Genomic DNA, 20768 nt, shown 5'->3' with positions numbered 1-20768 from the left:
CCGACTCAGGTAGGAAGAACACTTGAAGAGTTGTGCTCAGTAAAGTTTTGGAATGAAGTGTGATGTGAATATGATACAAAGATAGGACTCTGGCATTAGATGAAATCTGTTTTAGGAATTCATTTTTGATCCTCAAATAGAAACTAAATAAGCTTTTAAATCCCCATTCCTGCAATCATATATTCCAAATATTCTCATTCATATTCTCATTCATTCTCTCTCTCTCTCTCTCTCTCTCTCTCTCTCTCTCTCTCTCTCTCTCTCTCTCCCTCCCCCCCCCTCTCTGCCCAGGGCCATTAACATACCTGAGCTATGCTGAATCTACACCCAGGAGTAGAGAAAGAAAACAGTGCAGACAGGCAGAATGGTGTTATAGAGTTCAGTACCATGAGCTGTGTTCTTGGAAAAGACAGTTTCCTTTGACCCAGTGAACTTTCAAGAAAACACTGGAATCTTCCCCCAGATGAAAGTTCTCATATGCTGGTGCTCATGGAGTCCCTTTCATGAGATGCCACCTTGTCCTATGATGCCAAAATAAAAGATGGAGGAATCTATTTGATGAGATGCTGCCTTGGGCCACAATGCTGCTGAAATGAGAAGAAGGTGCAGACAGTGATGGTTGGCAGGCAAACAATCCAATTTGAATCTGCACTTCTAACACTGCTGCTGGGGATGAGTTCAGTGAGCATTCATGGTGGATTATTCCTCTCAGCACGCACATGTGTGTGCTTTCTCCAACTCTAATCAGTCTAATAACTGGAGATGTTTGAGATCTACAGTCCGTTCTTATTCGCTGTCTAATGGCCAGGGCTCAGCAAACTGCAGCATGTATAAAATCATCATTAAAATTATTCGATGAATATTCTATGCCGTCTTTTAAATTAAGTGATTACACAAATAAGAAGCAAGGCAGAGTCAAAGAGAAGAGCCCTCACTGAGATTCTTCTGGGAGCGTCAATCCACAAATCAGCTTACATGATGGCTGCCATTTATACACCTCCAATTTACCATACATTCACATTGAATTTATCAAAATCCCGACACTCCTGTTTTCTGATCAAAGGTTTAGTATAATATTTCAAGGGGAAAACTAAGATTAAAAGGATGATTTTTTAATCAGTTCTCTAAATTTTGTATCTATTTTAGTACCTATTTTCAGTGAGCCTCAGAACTAGCAACAAATTGCTAGTATATTTAATTGCCAATTTTTGTAGGGAAGGGTTGGATATTTTATTAATGATATTTTAGAAAAGTTTAAATAGCAATGTTGGAAGAAACAAAGGTTCTCAGAGGAAATGTCACATCTGAGAGTGTGGGCATGGGCATAAAGAAAGAGTCACAGATAGTACAGTATACCCAAGTAAGGCTTGGACTCCATGAAGGGAAGTCATTTCCTCGTGTTTTCAAGTAGGATTTGCATTTGTGTCCAGCTAGTAAAGCTATAATAATATAATATGTCACAGCTAAACAAAATCTCAAAATGTGTTTTATGACCTAATCTGGAAATGCTCTATCTGTCCATGAAAACTTTTGCCTCAAATAAGAATCAAAAGATGAGAGCCTGCAAGATAACTCAGTGGATAACAGTGTTTGTGCCCAAGGCTGAGAACCTAAGTTTGACCCTGAGGATACACATGGTTAGTAGAAAGGACCAACTCCCAAAAGTTTTCTTCTGACTTGCACAGAAGCATATTAGCTCTCACACACCAATAATGTACACCCACAAATAAATAGGTAATAAATGTAATAAAAGTAACAGTGATGACAGAGCTTGTAAAAACTTGCAAACCAGAGAAAGAAAGCTATCTGATCAATATATATCATGCTAAGATGGGAAGTAGTTGTTTAGAGCTGCTCTCTGCCCAGGAGGATTTCTAATTACATGTCTACAGCAGCCTTCTCCTCACATCTCCATAGATGGACTTCCATTCCTAACCATGACTTCACTTCCGCTTATACATGTATGAAAGTCAGACTAGTAAGATATCTTGACATTCTGCCTTCTAGTAGTGATTAATCTCATAGAACATACTCTTGTCTCATTCACATACACTAATAACTTTTAAAACAAAGTTTTATCTATGGGCACTCATGTTTGAATAATATTATGTGGTTATGAGTCTAGAACTTTCCAGGTACAACTTTGGGATGTACTGAGCTCTTATCATGTGCTGACTGTTTTTATGTGTTATTTTGTTCCAGTTTCAAGATGATCCACTCAAGCAGGTGGTTTTATGACTTTGTACAAGTTCAAGGTGACCTTCAAAAGATGACATGAGACACAGCCCTCAGTGTATTTGTAAAGACATTTCTAAAAAGACTTGACTGAGAAGAGAAGATCCACCCTGAATGTGCATGGCATCACACCATGAGTTGTGGCCCCAGACAGAATAAAAAGAAGGAAGTGAGCTGAGCCCCAGAATTTATCACTTTCATCTTCCTGAGCGTGGACTCACGTGACCAGGTCATATTCCTGCCCCGAGTCTTCTTGCCATGAGGGATTACATCCTTAAACCATGAGCCCAAACAAACCCTTCCATCCTCTACTTGCTTTGTCATGTATTTCACCCCAACAAGAATAGTCACTAGTATACAGAGTCTTCTTTGAAGTTACACCCATCATATGTGATGTCAGGTGTCTTATCCCATCTACATTGCCTCTTAAAGATTGATATTTCATGTTAAAAAGCAGGGGAAGATGAAGACAGAAGCACAAACAAGCTGTAGGATCCTCGGGTTCAACTTGAATTTCTCACCGATCTGCTGTACTATAGAGATAATTCCTTCTAGCTCATTGGATGTTGTTTTCTTCAACTGTAAAGTGAGATGAAAAGCAGACTTAAATCTCATTTAATTGTTTTTCTCATCCATGTACTAGTCAGGGTTCCCTGAAGGAAGAGAACCAATAACACACACACACACACACAGTCATACACACACACACACACAGTCATACACACACTCACACACACACTCATACACACACATACGTACACACATATACTCATACACACACCACACACACTCATACACACACCTCATACACACACGCTCACACACACACACACACACACACACTCATACTCACACACACACACACACACACATATTATGAAAGGGGATTTATTCGACTGACTTACATGAAAGGAGCTAGGAAGTTCAACAGTGGCTATCTGCACACTGGATATGTTTTTTCCTTTTAACAAGACTGTAACCGAGAATGCCCCTACAACAGTAAAGGTAGAAGTAACATAAATAACACCAAAACATAGAATTTCCTAAACTGAAAGGCATACAAGCAAGCAATAGTAGGTAGGCAATCAATTCTGTTTCTTTCTTTATCAACTACATCAGATACTCAGAGTTTGTCTTTCTGGTCATTCAGGTGTCTCAGCCACAACTTTTCCCAAAAAGCAGAACCAAAGACTCTCCAGCTGGAGTCAGCAAGAACTTTCCACCACCAAATGCCTACCTCCTCTATCCAATCTCCTGACTTCCTACCAGGATACAATACAGTGAAACGTCACTTCCAAACAGTCATTATGCCTTCCTTCCTTGACATTTTCATTATCTAAACTCTGACGGGGCACCTATCCATTTACAAATTGCAGATCATTTGACCATCATTTTGAAATTCACTTATGTATTATATATCCTATGTGGAGAAGCACCAAATATAATTTCATAATTTTTAGTGAGCCTATGGTTGCATAGAAGCCTGTGACGTGAGTCAAGAGTGGGGTTTTCCACCTGCAACATCTGGTAAGTGCTCAAATGTTCTGGATTATGAATTGTCCCAGACGTCAGAGAATTACAGATTTGGGATTTTGCATTCTAGATACAGCATACACTCACAAAGTTTGTTTCTTCCCATTCAAACAAACAAACAACAACCAAAAGTCATAGGGAGAACCAAACCCTCCAGTTGGACAGTCACACAACAAATGACACATCCTCAACCCAAATGGTCCATACCTATTCTACTGGAATCCAACACAAGCACACACATCCCTTTCTGGACAGTAAATGTCTGATTCCCTAGATTAAAATAGATTCTGAAGGTGTATGTCCTTCATCATGAGTGATGAGTGTGACGTCTCTCACACTGCTAACACTGTCCTTTGCTACACACCCAAAGATTCAATCACTCAGGAACTTTAAATGCTTGAAAGAATATTCCCCTGTTAAACATGAATAGATATTTTGCCATTATTTCCTTAAAATCAACTATGTGCACAGTCCATGTACCATGTTAACCATTACTAGTAAGTCAGAAGTGGGTTCTATGCAAACTACAATTCCTGTGAGTATCCATTGTGCTCGGTATTCAGGGTGTCTCGGGTCTCCAGGGATAGGAAAGGTAGTTAACTTTAAGTGATGTATATTTTCCTACCAACTCCAAGGCTCCATGACCTGAGCACCAAGGTGTGCAGAGCAGGCTGAGTGACCAACAAAAAGTGGATGTCCCATCAATGTCTCCAATTTTATATTTTCAATCTGAGAACAACTGTCTTTTTTACACCAAATTACTTTTAAAAATTTCAAAGAGGACATTTTTCCCAAAGATGCCCCCTTTCTCCAAAGTGCCTGAGGTAAGTATACATAGCATGCCTTGGGTTAATTGTTGACTATTTTATGTGGGGGGATGTTCAATATTATTTTAGGAATGGAATTTCTCCTCCTTGTAATGAACCTAATTCTATAAGGTTCACAATCCTCTTTGGCAGTGAGGAGTGTGGTTTGGGGAACTATTTGGCATAGAAATGATCTGGCTGGCTAAGTGGTCATTTCAGTTCTGCTGGGGGCTGGTCACTCTTGGCACAGACATGATCTGTCCCTGTTCACCCTCAGAGACATAGGTGTGTGATTGTTTGACTCCTCAGTGTAAGACAGCCTGATTTTACTTTACTTCAAATGAAATTTGACTATATTTTATGGTTATTTTATTTTTCTAGGCTATACCAATCTCCCATATTTATTTTTATATTTTATCATTCCATCTCTTTCTTCGATATTTTAATTACTAAGATTAAAGAAAATCATAATTTAAGGAAAAGTATGCTAAAGTAAAGATGGTGAGTTTTTCCATAAAAATTCTACCAATCAACCAATTAATTAACTAATTAATCAATAGATAAATGGAAAAAATAAAGATACCAATAAAGATTTTGGACTCCATAAAATAAAGCTTATTTTTTCTAGGGTGATAAACCTCTAATGGGAGGGTCTTTCCTTACAAACACTATAAATTCCCTAATTTGTTCATTTTTAGTTGGGGAAAAGCAGGGATCGAGATGACATTTGCTATTTCTATTAATGACCGAAACATGACTTCGTCAAAACAATGCAGAATTTTCACATTTTATTTGTTTTTTATTTGCTATAATACCAAAGGTTTAACCAAGAGCTCATGTACGCTAGGCAAGTACTCTCTCCCCGTGTTGTATCCCCAGCCCATTACTCTTACAATTTATAAAGATGACTGCATATTTGTATCAATATTCTTAATGAAGAAAACTGAAAACATGGGCAAAATGGGCACGGTTGCCGTTGCCAGTAACATACTTGCCATGAAAGCCAGAGGATCTCAGTCTGATCCCCAGTACCCATATGAAAGCCAGGCATAAAAGTGTGAGTCAGGGAGAGTAAGTTGGAGTTGGTGGGATTGCCAGAAATTGCTGGCCAATCTAGTTGATTGGTAAGCTCCAGATTCAGTGGCCTGAAAAAGACAGAGAAAGAAAGACACTGGTCTCCACCTCTAGTCTCCACACTCCCAAACATTGTTTATAGCCAGCCTGTGTGCACCATACAAACAAACACATACAGAACTGCCTTTTGCGTAATAAAATAAGTTTATTCAATGTTTAAATGTCAACATCACAAGGGATAAGGTAAAATTACAGGACTGATACTCAGTGAAGGCAAATCAATAGTAAAGCTGGCTCCTCTCCTTTTAGAGAGCAGCTGCTTTTCTTATAGAAACAGCAACTAAACAGAATCAACTACATCAGCACAGAAACTGAGTTTTCATAGACCAGGTCTGTTTTAGTTAGTAAGAGCCATGACTTTAATGCCATCTCATTCTATAAACAAAGGCTTAGGCACATCTGGGTGGCAAACCTTCATTCTCCACTTCCTCTGACTTCTTCATATCTCTGCAGGAGAAAACCTTTATTCCCTAGATGTTTTCCACTTGGACCAACAGTAGACAGGAGAAGACCCTGCCTTCAGAGGCCAGTTTCCCTAGTGTCAGGTCTCCAAAGAATACCCTAATATTGTCCTTCCTTGGTTCTTTATAGTGGACTGCAGAAGCCCCACATGACATCGACAGCTCCCAGCTTTTCTAAGGGCCATCCTCCAACCTTTCACATGGTTTATGTGTCAACATGCTGGAATAAAGACCCCACCTTGCCATCTTTCTTAGCTTCTTATTGTTAGAAAAAGGGGACTTGGATGAGTCCTTGTGTGGGTGAATGTGCACGTTCACTGTATCAGATGCAGGGCCTAGAAGATTTAAAATCCACAAAGTCAGACCACTGCTGCCCAGGCTTATGGCTTCCCAACAGAGCAGGGAGAATTAGGCAGGAAACAGCACTGAATTCTGAGTTTTACAACCTCACAATATTACTGAAAACTGTTTACCCAGTCAGAACTGAAAGAACAAGATCCGTGTCCTAGAATAATGAGAAACAATAAACACTAAAAATACATGAAAAGAGAGATGCTTGCTAAGATATGCTCACCACACTGAAATAAATAAAAAGAGAAGTTGGAAATATGGAAGGAAGGAACCTACTATAAAACAACATAGTAAAACTGAGAAAGAGGAAGTGGTGAAAATTAGACACACAGACAGACAGACAGACACACACACATACTTGAAAATTAGGAATGGAAAAGATGAGCTTCAAAGCACTTAAGAGAGAGCTAAAGAGAAAATTGATGAATCGTAACCTCTATCAGAAAAAAAAAACTTATGTAGGCAGCCAAATCAAATGTAAGACAAAAATAGTGAAAGAGAATATATGAAAATATTCTAAAGTAGATGGGTCTATAAATAGACTGAAGGAGTCCATTGAGTCCCATAAATGAAAACACCTCACATTGACACCTTCTTCACTTTAACATCTTCTTCAGAGGAGCTAAAGTTCAGGTGACAATCAATTCCTCTAACAAAAGGAATCATAATACACAGGACTGATATATTCAATATATGAACAAAAAGTGATTACCAGCCTAAAGTCCTATGGTTATTTATACTTCCAAGAGCAATTTAGTCAGTTGAAAACAATTCTAGATAGTTTTTTTTAAAGTGATGTTTGCTGAAATGCACGTGCCTTAGTGAAAGTTCTAAAGAGGCAGTGTCCAAAGACTCTGAAATAAAAATGAGCTGAGATCTACCAACATATGGTTGCACCAAAATGAGGACAGACTAGATCCTAAACTCAAAATGCCTCTTCAAAGGGTCTGACATATGGATTCTTCATATCCTACTCACAGTGGCAGATTTGAACAGAGACATGTGAAAACCTCAGGGTAAGCTAGCAGCTCTTACTTATCACTGAGTTAAGGCACAGGCTGTGCTCAGAACTGTAGAGACAACCAAATAACTATACAGACTAACACAGAGAGAACGTATGTGTCCAAACCATACAAAGAATGACAACATCAAGAGTGGAGCCACTTTAAACTGGGGAGTGAAGAAGGGTCTTCATTCATTGACTTTGAAGATGCTGCTACGATGGTGTGAGATTACTAATGGTGGGATAGTGTGTGGATATGGAAAGACAGGAAATGGGATTCTCTTCTTTCTTGCTACCTTCTCTTGTAAGCCAACAAACTGCTCAAAAAAATAAATAAATAAAACATTCTACTTTAGAAACAACAGCAAAAGCAACATTGCAAAAGAGGGCAATAGAGGAGAGTAAGAATGAGGAATCTGCTGTAAATGGAACTCTAATTCACCTGGTTTAATTGTTGTCTTGCAGGCTTATGGGTCCATAAGCTCACCCTTTCTCTAGTTCTTTCTGAACTCTGGCTGGTTGCTTCTACTCAGCTGTTATGTCTCAAAACTCCTCTCCAAGCTGACTGATTCAAACGGGCTTCTCTTGGCTTTTCACTGAATTTCTCTGCTTGGAAGAACCACCTCTGAACTCCAAATGAACTGTACTGACTGCACTGGCTGCACTGACCGTACTGACTGCACAAACTGAACGGGAAGGCTTGAACTCAACTCAACTGAATTCTGCTGCATTGTCTGAACGCAACTAAAGAGTGCTCACTAAACTGCTCTCCACTGAGACATCATTTTAAAACATGGCTGCTTCCTTCTACTAACTAACCTTACTTTCATTGTTTGGGATTAAAGGTGTGTACTGAGGGCATGTCTGTATTCCAGCCTGGTCATACTGTAAACCACTTTGTGTCTACATTTCCATTCCAAGATCATCTTTGTCTTCAGATGTGATCCCTTGCTATAGCAGCCATGTTGCTGGATTAAAATTGCTCTACAAACTGGGCAAGAAAAACTATAATAAAGCACATGAGACTAGGGCATGGCAACTATTAACATGGAAAGCTTCTTTATATCCGAAGTATTGTCAACCAGAGCTGAAGAAAGGCATGTTTCATCTACTCAGCAAGAGAGGTCACGATGGAGAGGAGTGTTTCCCACCCATGGTTTTGCAAGATACAAATTGTGATGCATACATGCAACACTGGAAAGTACGGAGGTTTGAGATAAAAATATCCCCGTGTCAAACAAATGTTAGTATTAGTCAAATAGATTTTAAAGCAGAGGGAACAGTAGCCCCTGCTGATATCATGAGCTTGTGAATTCTACATGAAAAACAGATAGTCCAAGGCTCCTAAGAAAGAAATGGGTGGCGGGGAAACATTGCTTATGTCTGTGGGTTTGGTGTGGTGTTACCTGTGGAGTAGGGTGTGGTGTGGTTTCCGGGAGCAAGTCTGGGTATACCAAATGTGACTGAATGTGGTATGTGTGGTAGAATGTACATTTGTGGTATGACATGATGTAGGGAACATGTGTAGTATGTGTGATATTCTTTATTTATTGGTGAAATTTTACTCATTTTCCCCCTCTGGGACAAACACATGTACAAACATGGAATTGGTATTTTTCACAAAATTACCCTGCTATATCTATCCGTAGTGTTTGAAGCAGCTCAGCTTATCAAAATAGATGCTATAACAGACGTAGCCAAGCTGTTTAAAGAGAATCATTTCAAACTGTTAGATCCAAAAGCTAGAGAGGCAAAATGATTCTCGACATTTATATTTCAAGATGTAGACAGGTCTATAAGGATAGATGGAAATGTGAATCTGTAGTGGGAGATGTTCACGTATTTCCCACATCAATTGATTTCCTAAAAGCAGACAAATAAGTAGGAGGCATCAGCCCAACATGATTGACATATTTATAACTGAAAAACATAAACATTGCAGACAACGCTGAAGAAAACACATTGTTACTAGGACTTGTATTGAATTGATATTCTAGTATAATAATACACCATCAGCAAATCTTAAGGAGAGGAAATTATATCTAGCTTTCTCTTTCTGACCATATAACACTGCAGTGAAACAGATAACTAGCCAATATATGGATTATTTTTATTTATTTTTATTAATCATTTTACTCATTTGCATTTCAAAGGATTATTTTTAGAACCACGTGTTTGGCAAAAAAGGAATATATTTCTTAATGGATGTTAAATTAAAGAATATTTTTCATCTGATTCCTTATGAAAATAAATGTATTTAAACTTCATTTTTGTACCAAATATTAAACATCTAGAAAACAGACAGAAAATAGCAATATAATGGAACCCCAAAATTAATAAAGTTAACACCCACCCAAAATGTAAATAAATGAGTGAAAAATAATAAAGCAGAGGAAAATAATATATGGGAAAGAAGTAAAATTTGTCTTGCATGGTGATTCTAAGTCCTAGTAACTGTCCAACTCAGATAAATCATTATAGAAGATATAAAGGGATAATTACTAACCAATTGAAAGAAGTGAGGCTGTGATGAGACTGAAGGCGGAACGTTCCCGACATGAGCAGGACTCTGATCAACCTCCAGTACCTCAAAGTAAAGTAATTAATTGAAAGAAAAGAAAATATAACAAACTGTTCTCTTAGGAAGATGCCATTAAGAATATGAAGGAATCAGAGAAAGAACTGGAAGAGCTTGAAGGGGCTCGAGACCCCTTATGAACAACAATGCCAAGCAACCAGAGCTTCCAGGGACTAAGCCACTACCTAAAGACTATACATGGACTGACCCTGGACTCTGACCTCATAGGTAGCAATGAATATCCTAGTAAGAGCACCAGTGGAAGGGGAAGCCCTGGGTCCTGCTAAGACTGAACCCCCAGTGAACTAGACTGGTGGGGGGAGGGCGGCAATGGGGGGAGGATGGGGAGGGGAACACCCATAAAGAAGGGGAGGGGGAGGGGGATGTTTGCCCGGAAACCGGGAAAGGGAATAACACTCAAAATGTATATAAGAAGTACTCAAGTTAATAAAAAAAAAAAATATGCAGTTAGGTGCATTACACCTCATTTCTCTGCCCAGTCAGAGCCTTCCTATCTTTCACCAGGGAATGACAGAATGAGTCCACCTAATTCCAAACCCCATGTCTATCCCCACCAAACTGAGGTTTAAAACAGGGCATATAACTTACATGGCAATCCAACCCTGTGTCTACCTGACTCCAATCTACCACAGCTGTATTCAACCTCCAGACTCAACCCGACCCCCATATCCTATGCTCTCCCCCAACCGGATGTAGCTTAACTGTGATGTGTGCAACAGTTGCTTTTGTATGTGTAATGTACAAAGATGAAAAAAGTTACCTTCTGTTCGTAAACTATGGAAAGTTGTTATCAAACATGGGTTAGTTTTGTCATTTTAATATTTTATTGAATTAAAACTGGCTAATTTATGCAATTAATGTATTCAGTTATCACCTATTTTTTTCTAATGTTCAACCACCAATGGTCAACCAACCTTGTAATACTGGAATAATTCTCTTCTTCATACAATAATTTCATATGCATAATATATATATGATATATATTATATATTATATTTATAGTGTATCTAAATCAATTATATGTGTGTTCTTATAATTTGATTTCTCTGCAATATTTGCTAACTATTTGAATTGTGATATTTTAGCTTTAGAATATAAGTACAGAAGTAAATTATAGTCTTTATTTTTCTTAAATAATGACTGTATGTTTACATTACTTAATTTTTTGGCTTAATGATCCAATGGTGCTACCCATATTAATATTCTCCTTTGAGAATTTTTGTCATGGACAGAGTTTATTCAATAGACTTGTACTTTTTCTAGCTTTCTCTCTGTCAACACATTAAAATATATTTTAAGAAACGGGCCAGTTTTATTCATTTTTCACTGTCATAATTTCATTTATAATATTTTATTATTATTCAAGGTATATATTTTTAAATGTGATGTCAATATCACCACTTTTAAAATTTTTGATTTTTTCCCTCCTTTAGCTCTTTCTTGATCTTGGTGAGTTCCTGTAAATCTCATCCCAGAAGTAGTTTGATATTTTGTAGGGTTTTTTTTTTCTGTATGATTTGCCTTTTAACATTCCTTTTGTTTTTCTTGTATCTTCAAGTCTTGGAACATTTTTAAAACTTATAGGACAAGGTCAAGTCTAACAGTAGTGTGTTTATATTCTGTGTCTAATTTTAGTAAGAATTATGAAACTATCTCACTATTTAAGTATGGATATGGCTGTTTGTATACACCATTCTACCGATGACATTCAGTATTGTTTGGATAATGCAACCTGCAACCCACCACCCATTTTTTGGCTGTGACAGGACTCACTATGTGGGTCACAGTTGGAATCAGACTGCCACAACCCATCCCCAGGCAAACAGAGCATGCCCTTCAATCTCTGCACGAAAATGGAGCCCTAAAACCTAAGACAAGTTGCTCAGCTGCATGCTATAAGGCAGGAGGTGACCTACATCATAGATACTGCACTGGGGACATTCAGGAGACAGCCATAAGCAACAGTACAAGGTAGGAGATAAGTGTCTGAAGAGAAATAGAATTAAAGGGGATTTGGGTAAGGAATAGGAAAAAAATGTGTCCTAAGCTACTTTTTAAAATTCACCTTCAATATTTTTCTCTTATGAAAAATTGATAGGATACTAAAATTATCCCAATAAGCTGCCTATAAAATTACAAGCTTGGGTATATCAATTTTTGAAAATGATTACTCTATGTTTTATCTTTTTCTTAGCACATATATTAAATATTTTGCATTGCCGCCTGACTGATAGACACAAACAAAATAGCATAGGAATATTGTGATGGCTCATGTTCTGTGAATGACCCTTTGTGGTTGACACCAGAACTGGAGAGAATATTAAGTCAGTCTTCAGTTTTATTCTGTTGCCCCAGAAGTGGGTTCATTAGCCTGTGATGTTTTAATGCACTGGCACCACAGCCACTCCTGCATCTTCCCTGGAACTGAAGTTTGTCCTTCCTCAGTGTTAAGCACAGGTAGTCACGTCTGTGGGGTGAAGGCTGTGGAACCTCATGACTCCCACTGGAGAAGCTAATGTAAGACCAGTGCCTCCAGTTCATCCTTGATCCTGCCTCCTCCTACCTGAGACTTGTGTAAAGCCCAGCACTGCTCCTGAATTTTAAGCATAGCTTTTAGCTTTGGATATTGGATTCTTGTTGTTAACAGCAGACGCCAAGTCACAGCATCTGTTAGTTTTGTATTGGGGTAGTGATCTTAGCATAAAATGGAATGCCTTCCCACTTCTTATGCATTGCTATGAGCCATCCATCCAAGAGAATTTATCAAAATCACTATTATTTATCACCTATTGTCAAGTATACAATCACTCACTGTACGGAAAATCTATTTCAGATGAATAATTCAAGTTATATAACCCATACTTTGCATAGATTATGAACGACTGCATTTGTATTTGCACATCTACAGCAATGATCATAGAGGAGTCATACACATCTCTGGAGTTTTCTAACGTCAGATATTCCAGGAATCTTATCCAGCAGGAGAAAATTTAGAGTCTATTACAATAAACAAATACTTAACATTAAGGCTCGTGGTTCATTCTAAGATACCAAAAAGGAAGGGAGACAAAGGTATTCCAGCCTCCTGTGACCGTGCCCTGCAGGCCACACTTGTACAGATACCACACTGCTTCGTGTTAGGCTGCATCCTAATTCTGCAGGGAGCTGGAGGCACACAGAGGAGGTGATTAATCACAGGAGGCAGAGTGAGGGAGCATAGCAATAGTGAGGGAAGGCAGGGAGGGAGCCCTGCCTCCTCCACACTTAGCAAGAGTACAGCACCAAACCTATCCAAGGAGCAGTCCACGTCCTTCTGAACTGACAGAGACATCAAGAATTGGTTTAAAGTCTAATGACTATTACACTGTTCAGGAAAACTAAAGGAGGTGTTGCTTAGACAATCAGGGATAAGGGTTTGAATTCTTTCCCAGATTTCAAGGTCACATTTTCTAACATTTTGGATACTTCAGGTCTACTTTCTGTTGAATAAAGGAAATAAGCCTTGTTGTCACATAATGTGCAGCAAGTTAAAAAAAATTAAGTTAGTCACAATCAATTAGTTAACCATGCAACATGGTTATCATTACCCTACCCGTCAGGACAGGCTAGCGCTGTCTCCTCCATATGCTTCTGAATGCGTCCATCTGCCACCACGGTGGAAGCTGACTTCTCCTGTCTTTTACTAGTTCGCCCGCTGGAAATGATGTCTGTTATAGTCTGTGTCCATTTGTATAACAAAATACCCAAGCTGTGCTACGTTATAAAGAAAGAAGACTCCCTTAGCTCATAGTTCTGGGGTAAACAACATGGGGTTGCCATGGTAAGAGTTTCTCTACATCCTGAGATTGTAAGTGGTGAATGACATCACAGCAGGATCATGGGGGAGATGAGGAAGTCACATAAGGAGACAGGAAGCTAGAGAGCATGGAGAAGAGCTGGTGTTGCTCTTTAATAAAACCAAGTCTCAACAGAGCCCACTAAATCATGCTATTGTTCCTGATGGCAGTACACACTGTGTCCATGTCTGTGCTGATGCTGGGAAGGAAGCCTGCAGAGCAGCATGTCCATAATAGAACGTCATGCCCTCAGGTTCAGCACATGTGGCGTTATGCATATGATAAATAACTGATTACTTTTCTGTGGTCTGATAGAACAGTACGAGAGATGTACCTTAATGAAGAAAAGGTATCTTTTAGCTTATGTTTCCAGAAGGGATACAGACTATCCTGGCAGGAAAGGCATGCAGGCAGGAGCAGGAGCCTGGACTGGCAGTAACTGCATTTTGTCTTCATACAGTAAGTAGAGAGAGAAAAAGAACAGGAAGTGGGGGCTGGATAACCAAACAAACCTCCAAGCCTATACCTGTGATATATACTTCCTACAGCAAGGCTCTGTCTCCTAAAGATTCCATAACCATGCCAAACAGTGCCATTAATGATGGATTATGTGATCAGATACAAACCTGTCGGGGGCACTTCTCATTCATATCACAGCAGCATGACTGATGCACACCATCTAGGTTTGGATTTCTGTTGACATCGACACAATGACTAAACTGCCAAATGACACATCTACCAGAATGGGTCTCTGATATCAAGTAGAGAGTTACAATACCTCTAAGACAACTCAAAGACCCCCTGCTACTGGTGGCTCCTGGTGAGGGTACCTGTCTCACAAGCAAGCAGTTGGAAGTAAAGATTGGTCACTGTACCAGCTGGTTTTGTGTGCCAACTTGACACAAGCTGGAGTTATCACAGAGAAAGGAGCCTCCCTTGAGGAAATGTCTCCATGAGATCCAGCTGGAAGGCATTTTCTCCATTAGTGATCAAGGGTGGGAGGACCCATTGTGAGTGGTGCCATCCATGGGCTGGTAGTCTTGGGTTCTATAAGAAAACACGGTGAGCAAGCCATGAGGAGCAAGCCAGTAACATTCCTCCATGGCCTCTGCAGAAGTTCCTGCCTCCAAGTGCCAGCCCTGTGTGAGTTCCAGTCCTGACTTCCTTTGATGATAAACAGCAATGTGGAAGTGTAAGCTCAATAAACCCTTTCTTCCCCAACTTGCTTCTTGGTCATAATGTTGTGTGCAGGGATAGAAACCTTGACTAAGATAGTCACTAAGAGCCATGCCCATCCATTTGCACCGTCTACATGAGTGGATTCTGCAGTGCTGGAATGTACTGTGAAATCCAAGGCTCACAATTCCACATTACTCATCTTGTAATGAAACAAATTACATGCTGGGAAAGTAAACTGCTTGTGCTTTGGACTCCTTTGATGAGTCTAAGAACAGAAGGGGATCTGGAGAGCTCTCCCTAAAACATACTTGTTGGCAGGGTGAGTGACCAGTTACAATCCCCCAAGGTACCACCTCAAGGACTTTAAAGCCTTCCTGAATTGCTCTTCTGTACTGTTCTTTTTTTATTTAATTACCTAACTTTAATTATTTATTTTTACAATGAAATCACCATTTCTTTACCTATGCAGCAGTGCTTAAGGGGAGATTTGAATTTTAGTAACATAAGTAAAGAAGAAACAAAGTTAAAGAGCTTTATTTCAAAGAGGGCTGTGTTTACTCATCTATTTGGGGGTTTTAAGAATTCTTCAATTTCTGCTGAGCGCTCAAGCAAAGTCAATCATGGCTTCCCTGTGCCCTAATAGCTGAGCAAACAGTGAGAACATTTGCTGTCTCCTTTCACTCTGAAGCATTTTCAGAGGAGGTTAGCATGGTGATGTTTATTTCAATGGGGTTCAAATGCTTTCACACCGCCTAAACCAGAGCCGTCTTCTAATGCTCTCTGCCAAGAGGAAGAAATAAGGCTGCATAGAGAATGTGTTAAAAGCCAGCTAATGCAAGATCCAGATCATGATGGTACAATAGTGTTAAAAAGGAAATGTGAATGTTAACAAGTGTATTGTTTGATATCGGGGTGGATGTGTTAATTGGCAAGACTGTTGTGATCATTTCCCAGTGTACACAGAGATCAAAACAGTGAATCTAACATACATGCCGGCTTTACCTGTCAATCACTCTTCATTAAGGATGAACTAATGTGTTATCTCTACTGAGATGGCAACTTGAAGGGTTCTCTAATTTGGTACTATTGGCAAAAGTCTCCTTTGGAGGCAGGTTAGAGAATATAATGCAAGCCTATGTCTCGCCACCTTACAAATGGCTTTTACCATCTAGATGACATTTTCTCTCTGTGTGTCTGCCTCTGCCTCTGCCTCTGCCTCTGCCTCTGCCTCTGCCTCTGCCTCTGCCTCTGCCTCTGCCTCTGCCTCTGCCTCTGCCTCTGCCTCTGCCTCTGCCTCTGCCTCTGCCTCTGCCTCTGCCTCTGCCTCTGCCTCTGCCTCTGCCTCTGCCTCTGCCTCCCCCACTCCCTCTCCCTCTTCCTTCTCTCTCTCCCTCTCCCTCTCCTCTCCCTCTCCCGCTCTCGCTCTCGCTCTCTCAATGGCCTTGAATTTTTACAAAACATCTCACCCACAAAGATGTATATCTGCTCTTCCCATAGCTCAGCAAGTCTGCATTTTCCCAGGACCATGGTCTGTGAGGATGCCACCATACTTCCTCCAGATGTGGCAAGGCCAGGTGATATAAGACACCCTTGGCTGAGAATACCTGACCCTTTTTAGTGGTTGCCACATGGACTACTATTCTGCCTTTATGTTTCTGAACAGTCTTCTTCTCGGACTTGTGAATGGGGAAATTCCTCCTTCTCTACACCTCGCTCTGATTTCCACCTAGTGGTTTCCACAATTTTAGTGGTTTCAACCAAACCTCTTGCATTTACCTCAGGGAAACCCTTTTTAATTAGAGAAAATAGGCACCATTTCCTAGCAGTTTCTTTATAAACCACAGAGGACTCCTGAAAGCCTAAATGTAATCAGCAGCTACCTTCTTCTATTGCTCTCAAACGTCTTCAAATTATATTCCAACCTCATGATCAGCTTCAAGCCTTTGCTAAACATGCAGGGATGGATTTGGGCCCGCTCACTCTGTTCAAAGCATCTGTTATCTGATCAGTTCCTTGGCTCTCACTAAGCTGTGTCTCTGAGTTATCTCTGCATTCGCACCTAATCCTTACCACTTCTCAGAGAAATTAACTGTATAGCCATGTTCAGTGTCTAACCACATAATAAACTCAAAATATTCTGCAAGCAATTCTTCTTTCTACTGACTTGCATAGCAAGGAAGACAGATTTTTTTAAAAAGATTATAGACAGATGATACATTTATATATATATATGTATATATAAATGTGTATATATGTATATATACATTTATATATATAAATATATATGTATATATAAATGTGTATATATATATATATATATATATATATATATATATATATCAATCACAAGGGGGTCTAGAAATGACACAGTGGTTAAAAGCATGTTGTGCTGCTCATCAAAGAGGATCCAGGATCAGTTCCCAGGACCCATCGTCCAGTGGTCTACAACCACCCGTATTTCCAGCTCATGGGGATCTGGCCTAATAGACAGCTGCATTCTCATAAATAAACTCACACAAACACACACACACACACATACATAATTTAAAGGAACAAAAATAAATCTTTAAATGTCTATAACAGGTTAGATATTGCACAAAAACAGAATAGAGTCTCTCAGAAGAAAGCTTCATCTGGAAGGTAACAAGAGCCTGTTGGCAAAGGGAGAAAGAACACTGTGAAGAAGGGACATTTTCCAGTAACACACAATGGGTACTTACATAGAAACATCTAGAACCTCAAATGGGCTTCCACAGTCACTCTGCTGCATGTTTTAAGTACCCAATTTGAAGATACTTTTCTATCTTATCTGTCTATCTCTTTGTCTTAATTCCCTTACTTTGGCTAGCTTTTTAGTTAATAGATTCACCCATTCAAAACCAGAAGCATGGCCATCACATCTTATTCTCCAAGCTATAAAGAACAATCACTTTCATTAAATAGCCCCCAATGAAGTGAGTTTTCCTGATTAAAATATCAACCGGAGACTCCCATGAAGAAGGACTAGGAAGCCTGCTGCACTAGCTGGATGGTTGGCTATGAACCAAGCTATAGGTGAGACTTTACTCAACATGAACTGGTACTCAATGCATGCAGATACGGAGAAGCACAAGCTTCAGAATGGAGATGGATGACCTTCAACTCCACTGAGTGACTGTGTGGCTAGTTTAGCTGCGTTTCTCTGCTCCTTAGAACCAACCCCAAACCAGGAAATCAAAATCTGGTTCTGGTTTCTCACCATCACAGGAGCACATCAGCCTCCTACCTCAACGTGTGCCACTTCCTTTGAAAACTACGATGCCGTCAGCCTTTCGGGTATCTGCAGCCACCTCCCTCCCTCCCCCTCCCCCTCCCCTCCCCTCTCTCTCTTCTCCTCTCTCTCTCTCTCTTCTCCTCTCTCTCCTCTCCTCTCTCTCCTCTCCTCCTCTCTCCTCCTCTCTCTCCCCTCTCCCCTCTCCTCTCTCTCTCTCTCTCTCTCTCTCTCTCTCTCTCTCTCCCCCTCCCTCCCTCTCCCCCCTCTCCCTCACTCTCTTGCTCTCTCGCTCTCTCTCTCTCTCTGCCCCAAATTTCCTTCCCTCCTTGGATCTAACCCTTTGTCTGCTTTCCCATCTAGAAGCTGGCTTGGACTTTTAGCTGTTTCCTACTGCCATGATAATGAAGTTTGTTTATATTTTTGTTTGCCTATTTAATATCTTGGGTAATTTCCTAAAAGATGCAGTTCAGACATTGAGTTTAAATTCCCACGTTCTAGATGTTTCCTGTTTGCCCCGCGAATCATTCTTCACTATATTATTAATACCACCGAAGCTAGAATGCATGCTCTTTTCCTTTCCTTTGATCCTACCCAGAGCCCACTAGACATTTGTTTGTCGGTTAGAATATGGGTGGATGTAGGTCAGTCTTCTATTGGAAAGTGCCTAACTTTCCAAACTACCCTGACATTGATATGAGAAACGAGGAACAGAGTCAGAGTTATCTCTTCTACATAGGATCTCTGGTAATTAAACTGAGAATGCCCCCTTAGGCTTATACATTTCAATACTTAACCCTCCCCCTTGGTGGAACTGTTTGGGAAGAAAAAGAATAATCACTTCCAGAGGCTCAGCGTTGGTATCCATCTAATCTTCAGGCATATGGGCATCAGAATGTGTGATTCTTTCATATCAGTGACTTTAGAGACATGTTTTTACACACCACACTAGAAAATCCCACCTTGTTTTGACTCTAACAATCACCACTTGCCCCTTACTCTTTCACTTATGGTGCTCAACGTTTCTCAACTCCAGGAATCTCCATTCTTTAACCTTTCTTTCTTTTTTTTTCTTCTCTTTTTCAGAGCTGGGGATCGAACCCAGGGCCTTGCGCGTGCTAGGCAAGCGCTCTACCACTGAGCTAAAGGAATCTGCATTCTTTATTCTCATTCCTCACTTTTCTCATTGGCACATCCAATCCAATGTCCAAGTTCCTTTCCTGTTTAGCTTCCCTTGTAGGCTCTATGACCTCACTCAGTCTCATGACCAAACTTGATAGGTATGTTGATATAGTTCAAATAATAAATCTCAGGTTCAAGTTGTACATTGAGCTCTGAATTAATACATCTAATTTTTCTTTTCATGTAGACATTTCCTCATTAATAGCTAATGAATATATATATATATACACATACACATATGTTTGTATGTATGAATAGTGTATATTTGCTCTCTACCAAATGTGACTTCTTTCGTGTGTTCCCTCAACACCGTTAAGAACTGCTGTGAAGTTATCCCTCTACTTGATCACCTTATGATGTCTTTTTGGCCTCTTGCCACTGCTCTCAAGAAACACTCAGAATCACAATTCCAGTGGTTGCTGCCAGAGGACTTAAAGTTTTCCATCCCACAGCCAACTTAACCTGACACTTGACCTAGAGAAAGGTTCTGCACACAAGCACCAGGAAACATCGAATTTATGTTCAGGACAACCCCATATCCTTTATAAAACCATACATTAAGATCAGGAACTGAGTGGTGTCAGAGAATCAATAAAACCACTTTAAAAGTGATTGCACGTGCATGAAAAAAGTATCAAGAAGAATCTTTGCTTCCTAGAAGAATGGAAAGTCTTGATAAAGAAAGGGGCTCCAGAAATGGCATCCTCAGATGCGCACTACTAAATGAGTGAAAAGCAACTTGGAGACCCCCTTGGGAGTTCAACATAATCATGGGCAGGGAAACAGGAACAAATGAGATCTTCAGAAGCAAATAGGAGGGGGGAAAGGGTAACAAAATCAGAGAAAATCACTACACACATACTGAAAGAGATCCCACCAACTAGAGAAATTAGGTTGATATTCCAATGACAGATCCCTGCCTCTTGAACACAAAACTCACTTCACACAAAGTCCATAGCTTCAACCACCTTGAAAGACTTAAATCTCAAAATATTTCAAATAACACAAGCACACAGGCACACACACACACACACACACACACACACACACACACACACAAACTTAAACAAAATTCTCTATGAAGCTACTGAAACTCAGCACAGAAAGCCTGATAAAAATTGTCTTTAGGCAAGATAGAGAACAGAGGAAGCACCACACATTAGACCAGCCGCCATCATCATGTAGCAGCCACAGGTAGC

Source organism: Rattus norvegicus, chromosome 16 (assembly GCF_036323735.1).
Source record: "Rattus norvegicus strain BN/NHsdMcwi chromosome 16, GRCr8, whole genome shotgun sequence".
NCBI classification, from domain to species: domain Eukaryota; kingdom Metazoa; phylum Chordata; class Mammalia; order Rodentia; family Muridae; genus Rattus; species Rattus norvegicus.
Note: the sequence above shows the minus strand (reverse complement) of the source record.